Genomic DNA, 7606 nt, shown 5'->3' on the forward strand with positions numbered 1-7606 from the left:
TCATCTCATCTCATCTCATCTCATCTCATCTCATCTCATCTCATCTCTGTCATGGCAAGAAAAGAAGTACTTAATGCCTTGTTTCAGCCATTTAATTATTTAGCACCTTGTTTCAGTTCAAGTTTCTTTTTTTTAATTAAATTATATGTTTAATTTTATTTTCCATCATTCATTTCCACAAGATTATGAGTTACAAATTTTCTCCCTGTTTTTCCCATACACACCATGCCAAAACAGTGATTCCACTGTATACCCCCTCCCCCAATCTGCTCTCTCCTATCTTCTCCCCCATCCTCCCCTCAACTTTCAAGTAGGGCAAGATGGATCTATATACCCCAGTGCCAGTACATCTTATTTTATAGCTGCATGTAAAAATAATAATAATATTTATAATATTTGATTTTAAAACTCTGAATTCCAGATTCTTTCCCTACGTCCCTCATCACCCACCCTTACTGGGAAGATAAGCAATTCACTATAGTTTCTACATGCATAACAATGCAAAACATTTCCATTCTGTATATATTGTGGAAGACTGACTATATTTCCCTGTATCCCATCCCACCCCCAATTGTTCTATTCTCTACTTTGATCTTGTCCCTTTTCAAAAGTGGCTGCTTCCAACTGCCCTCTTCCCCAGGCTGCCCTCCCTTCCATTATCCCCCCTCTCATCCCCTTTACCCCTTACTCTCCTGTAGGGTGAGATATCCTATTTAATGTGTATGGCATTCGCTCCCAAAGCGAAATTCAATAAGAGTAAAGTTGACCCATTCCCTTTTGTGTTCTTTTTCTTCCCCTCCATTGTAACAGGTTTCCATTGCCTCTTCTGTATAATTTACCTCATTCTGTCTCTCCCCATGTCCTCCCATTATATTCCTCTCTCATCTGTCAATTTTACCTTTTACGTATAATCCTCCTCTTTAGCTGATGCTGTCTTTGTGTACCTGTATATATGTATATATATATGTATGTATATATATATATACACATATATGTGTACACACACAAAGTCACATGTGTATCCTTATGCCTACATACACATATGTGTGTATGAATACATATACACATAATATATATATACACACATATATACATGCATTTATATTCTCTTCAACTATTCTCATACTGAGAAAAGTTTCAAAAGTTACAATTATCATTTTTTGATGTAGGAATATAAATGAATCAACTTTGATAAGTTCCTTATGATTTCTTTTCCCTGTTTACCTTCTCATGCTTCTCTTGCTTCTTGTATCTGAATATTGAATTATCTATTCAACTGTTTTTTTTTTTCATCAAGAATGCTTGAAAGTCCTCTATTCCTCTGAATAACCATATTTTCCCCTGAAAAATGATAATCAGTTTTGCTGGGTAGGTGATTCTTGGTTTTAGTCCCAGCTCTTTGACCTCCAGAATATCATATTCCAAGCCCTTCAATCCCTCAATGTAGAAAACGCCAGATCCTGTCTTATCCTGATTGTGTTTCCACAATATTCAAATTGTTTCTTCCTGGCTGCTTGTGATATTTTCTCTTTCATCTGGGAATTCTGGAAACTTGCTCTAATATTCCCAGGAGTTTTTGTTTTGGGATCTTTTTTAGGAGGTAATCAGTATATTCTTTTAACTTCTAGTTTACCCTCTTGTTCTAAAGCATCAAGGCAATCGGCCTTGAGAATTTCTTGAAGGATGATTTCTAGGTTCTTTTTTTATTGAGCATGGCTTTCAGGTAGTCTGATCTTTTTTAAATTATGTCTCCTGGATCTATTGTCCAGATCAGTGGTTTTTCAAATGAGATATTTCACATTGCCTTCTATTCTTTCATTTGTTTGGATCTGTTTAAAAGCATCTTGATTTCTCATAAAGTCACTAGATTCCATTTGTTCCAATCTAATTCTGAAGGAATGATTTTCCTCAGTGAGCTTTTGAGATTCTTTTTCCATCTAACAAATTTTGATTTCTAAGGCATTCTTTTCCACATTGCCTTTTTGAGTGTCTTTTGCCATTTGAGTTAGTCTATTTTTAAGGCCTTATTTTCTTCAGTCAGATTGTTGACTTGTTTTCATTATTTTCTTGCACCATTTAAATTTCTCTCCCCAATTTTTCTTCTACTTCCATTTATTTTTCAAAATCATTACTAAGTTCTCCCATGGCCTGTACCAGTTCATATTTTTCTTAGAGGCTTTTGGTACAGGAGTTCTGACTTTATTGTCTTCCTTCTGTTCCATCCCTTGATCCTTTTTGTACCCGAAATAGGAATCCAAAGTCAGATTCCTGTGCTTGCTTAGCTTCCTTTGCTTGCTCATTTTGCCACTCAATCATTTGACTTTTGAGCTTTTTTGCCACTATAGAACTCTGCTTCCAGGGAGGAGAACTTTGTCCCAAATCACTGGGATTTTCACAGCTGCTGGAGCTATTAGTTGGCTACCTTATCTGAAGCCTCTACTGGTTTTAGAACCTGGTCACCCACCCCAGGAACTCAACCCTAGACAGGAATCCAGATCCAAGCAGGTTAAAGCAAGAGTGTGTTCCCCTCAGAATTGTTACTTGACCCCCCTACAATCTGTAAGCCAGGAGCTCTGAAGCAGCCATGTGGCAGTGGCTGCATGACCACTCCACCTCAGCCACTTCTCCCTCTGGGTGGCAGAGGCTGGCTCACAATTGCAGGCTCCCTGTTCCCAAAGTCCACTGACCTCTAACATTTTCTTTGGCATCTATGTTTAGATAATTCTAGAAAACTCCACAGGTGCTGGTGATTTACTCTCCTGATGTCATTTAGCTGAGGCTGGTTGGGCTGCCCTGAGGCTAAAACTCAGGCTCATGTGTGGCTGGGCTTAGTTCCCAGTGTGCTTCAATAAACCCTTCCTGCCAGTGTGCCAGACTATCTTCAGTGGGAGGTTTGTTTCTTTCTTTCACTTTGTGGGCTCTATAGCCTTAAAGTTTGTTTAGAGGAGTTTTTTTTTTGTTTTGTTTTGTTTTTTTATTTTGGTATTTGAGGTGGCTATGTAGGGAACATACAGAGTTTTCCTGCTTCTATGCTGCCATCTTTGCTTCTCTAATTAGGGAATTAGGGAAAATATTTCTTAACAATTGCTTTAATTTCTGTTTCATTGATTGTGATTTCATATCTTTCTTTTTTATTTTGGATATTTTGATTTCTTATTTCTTTCTTTTTTAGTGAAATTAACCAGTGGCTTATCTATCATATTGGTTCTTTCAGAAAACCAGGTGCTATGTTTCTTTATTAGCTCATTAGTTTTTCTTTTCTTTCAATCTTTTTAACCTCACCTTTGGGTTTTAGAATTTTCAATTTTGTTCTCAATTGGGGAATTTTAATTGGTTCTTTTCTGAATTATTTTTTTTTAGTTTCATGTCCAGTTCATTGATCAGTTCTTTCTCTATTTTGTTGATATAAGAATTTAAAGAATTAAATATCTCCCTAAGTAGTGCTTCGTCTGTATCCAATACATCTTGGGATGTTGCTTCATTGTTGTCATTGTCTTTAATAAAAATATTGATTGTTTCTATAATTTGTCCTTTGACCCACTCAATCTTTAGGATTAGATTATTTCGTTTCAAATAATTTTAACCTATCTTTTTTTTTAAGCTATCGCAAATATTTTAATAAGTGTTCTCTGCAAGAAAGGCATTTAAAACACCAGTTTGTGAGGATAAACTCCATTGGAGAGGGAGAAGACAGAACGCAGGTAGCCACGGAGCTGAGGAATTTTCTTGATTTGGGTTAGGATCTGAGAGTCTACTGTTTTCTGATCAGCCTTGTGCTGCTCTGTAATCTTGTATTTCTCTTTTTCTGTGTCAAAAATATCTCCTTCTTGGTGTCTAGGTTTACGGAGACTCTTCTTCTTGAAGTAAGCATCAGTAAGATGATTTGGAATTTTCACACCTGAAAGGTTAACCCGGGTAGAAGTGGCAATAACAAATTTCTGATGGGTCCTTCTCAGAGGAACACAGTTGATGGTCAGAGGTCCAGTCACCAGTAGCAAGCCACTAGCCAGTTATTTCAGGAAAACCACTTGCTTGCCCCTGTGGCGGCCAGTGAGCATGATCAGAACGGTACCTGGCTTGATGCTGGCTCGGAGTCTCCTCACATGCTGACTAAAGGGCTTTTTGCCATGACTTAGCAGCTTTCTAGGCACATCCTCAGTAGGGTAATACCTAGGCATTATGCGAATCTTTACCCCTCAAGTTCCTCGATTCTTATCACCACCAACAGGCTTTGAGATAGTAGCAGGCACTTTTTCTTTCTTCTTCCTTTCAATCCGGGTTTTTGGGGCAGCGTATTTCCGCTTGTACATGGCTCTCTGGGAATACATTGCAGACCTGGAGTATCTACCAATCCCTTGGGCCAGGACTGGGTTCCAACTGCAATGCTTTCGAGGATTTTTGACCTTTTCAGCTACATCTTCCTTTTTGTTCTCTTTTTTTTTTCCTTTTTGACTTTCTTTTCCTTGGGTGGCTTTTTGTCCGACATCTTGAGAGACAGGAAAGTGAATTACAGTCCGGACCTTAACCTATCTTTTCACTGCCCTTTGTTTAATGTAATTTTAATTGCATGATTATCAGAAAACAAGAATTTAATATTTCTTCCTTTTTACATTTGATTTTAAGGTTTGTAATATCTTAATACATGGTGAGTTTTTGTGTAAGTTCAATGTACGGCTGTAAAAAGGTACCTTTTAGCAAGATGTAGTTTCCTTCCTTATCTTTTTTAATTTTTTTTCTATTTTTCAAATGCTTTATTAACTTATGATTTCCATCGTTCATTTCTGCCAGATTTTGAGTTACAAATTTTCTCCCCGTTTTTCCCCTACCCACCGCCACAAAATAGCAGTCCCACAGGATATACCCCCTCCAATATGCTCTCTCCCATATTTTCTCCCATATCCATTTCGACTTTTCCAGTTGACCTCTATGCCCCAGTGCCTGTATATCTTATTTCCTAATTACATGTAAGATAGCATTAATAATATATATATATATATATATATATATATTTGAATATTTGATTTTAAAACTTTGAATTCATTCATTCCCTTCCTCCCATGTCACCCACCCTTACTGGCAAGATAAGCAGTTCAGTATAGGTTGTACATGTGTGGCTAATGCAAAACAATAACACAGTAGATATAGTGTAAAAGACTGAGTATATTTCTCTCCCTCCTATCCCACCTCCCACTTGTTCTATTCTCATCTCTGACCCTGTCCCTTTTCAAAAGTGTGTGCGTCTAAATTCCCTCCCCCCAAACTGCCCTCCCCTCTATCATCCCATTCTCATCCCCTTGCCCCCTACTATCCTGTAGGTTGAGATACCTTATTTAGTTCTAATATCATTCCTTCCCGAAAACAAATTCAAAGAGGGTAAAGTTGACCCATTCACTTTTGCCTTCCTGTTCTTCCACTCCATTGTACCCATTTTCCCTTACCTCTTCTATATGAGATAGTTTACACATTCTGTCTCTCCCCATCCCCTCTCATTATATTAATCTCTCACCTCTTAATTTCACTTTTTAAGTATCATCCCTTCCTGTTAAATTGGTCCTATGCCCTCTATCTATGCATACCTGTAAACATATACACACACATTCTCATATGTATTCATATGCCCATACACCTTCATATACAGATATATATATATATATATATATTCCCTTCAACTACTGAGAAAAGTTTCATAAGTTACAATTATTTTTTTTTCTGTGTAAGAATGTTAAAAGATCAACATAGATAAGTTGCTTATGATTTCTTTTCCTTGTTTAACTTTGCATACATATCTTGCTTCTTGTATCTGAATGTCAAATTTTCTATTCAACTCTGGTTTTTTCAGCAAAATGCTTGAAAATCCTCTATTACACTGAATGACCATATTTTTCCCTGAAACATGATACTCAGTTTTGCTGGGTAAGTGACTCTTGGTTTTAATCCCAGCTTCTTTGACCTCTGGAATATCATATTCCAATCCCTTCAGTCTCTCAGTGTAGAAGCTTCCATATCCTGGGTTATCCTGATTGTGTTTCTACAATATTCAAATTGTTTCTTCCTGGCTGCTTGTAATATTCTCTCCTTAATCTGTTAATTCTGGAACCTGGCTATAATATTCCCAGGAGTTTTCTTTTTGGGATCATTTTCAGGAGGTGATCAGTGGATTCTTTCAACATCTATTTTGCCCTCTGGTTGTAAAACAACAGGGCAGTTTTCTTTGAGACTTCCTGGAGGATGATTTCTAAGTTCTTACATTGATCATGGATTTCATGTAGTCCAATCCTTTCTAAATTATGTCTCCTGGATCTATTTTCCATGTCAGTGGTTTTACCCATGAGATATTTCACAATGCATTCTATTCTTTCATTTGCTTTAATCTGTTTAACAGCATCTTGATTTCTCATAATGTCATTAGTTTCCACTTGCTCCAATCTAATTCTGAAGCAACGATTCTCCTCATTAAGCTTTTGAGATTCTTTTTCCATCTGGCAAATTTGGCTTTCTAAGGCATTCTTCTCCTCGTTGCCTTTTTGATCCTCTTTTGCCATTTGAGTTAGTCTATTTTATAAGATGTAATTTTCCTTAGTCAGCCTGTTGACTCTCATTTCTTAACTTTCTTGCATCGTTCTCATTTCTCTTCCTCCACTTCTCTTATCTCTTTCTTGAGGTCCTCTCTGGCCTGTAATCAGTTCGTATTTTCCTTTGAAGCTTTTGGTTCAGGAGTTCTGACTTCACTCTCTTCCTCCTGTTCCATGCTTTGCTCTTTTTTTCCCCCAAAATAAGAATCAAATGTTGGAATCTTCTGTATGCTTTGTTTCCTTTGCCTGATCATGTGGCCCCTCAGTCACTTGACCTCTGGGCTTTTTGCCACAGTAGGACTCTGCCACCCGACAGGGGAGCTTTCATCCCAAATGCTGGGGTTTTCTCAGCTGCTGGAGGTATTAGATGGGTGCCCTCTCTGAGATCTCCATATGCTCTGGCAAGCTGGACACACACCCCAAGACCTCCCCCCTAGACTGCAATCCAGATTCAAGAAGGTTAAAGCAAAAGCAATTACCCCTCAGACTGGTGCTTGGTCCCCCTACACTCTGCAGGCCATGAGCTGAAGCTGCCATATGGGGCTGGCTGGCTGTGCCAGCTTATCCGCGGCTTCTTGCCCAAGAGGCAAAAGCCAGGCACTCCCACTTACTGGGTCCCAAAATCCAGACTGAACTGACCTCTCATTGTCCTTCACATCTATGTGTTGATAAATCTGGAAATGGCCACATCTGGTGCTGATCTGGAGTCCCTCTGGCCGGTGGCTGATCAGGCCCCCCCTGAGGCTAAAGCCTTGGAGTGGGGCTGGGCTGGGCTCCCAGAACTTTGTGCTACCTGTTTCCTGCAGGCCTGCTGGGCTGTCCTCAGTGGGAGGTTAGCTTCTCTGTGTCATTTTGCGTGTTCTTCAGCTCCAAAGTTTGTTCAGAGTCCCTTTTTTACGTGGATTGCAGATGGTGGAAGCCAGAGCAGCGGGGAGGTCCTGCTTCTACTATGCTATCTTGACTCTGCCCTCCCTCCCCTCCCCCCCCTTTTTTAAAGCAATCTGGGTTAAGTAACTTGCTCAAGGTTACACGGC

General features: G+C 38.9%; 1 pseudogene; it reads right to left on the minus strand.

Moving 5' to 3' along the window:
* Positions 1 to 3589: 3589 nt before the first annotated feature.
* LOC138170099 (large ribosomal subunit protein eL6-like) lies at positions 3590 to 4486 on the minus strand (annotated as a pseudogene).
* Between the last annotated feature and the right edge of the window lie 3120 nt (positions 4487 to 7606).

This window comes from Petaurus breviceps, unplaced genomic scaffold (genome assembly GCF_028583685.1).
Source record: "Petaurus breviceps papuanus isolate PSGF00001 unplaced genomic scaffold, PetGlider_PUasm1.0 38, whole genome shotgun sequence".
Lineage (NCBI taxonomy): Eukaryota > Metazoa > Chordata > Mammalia > Diprotodontia > Petauridae > Petaurus > Petaurus breviceps.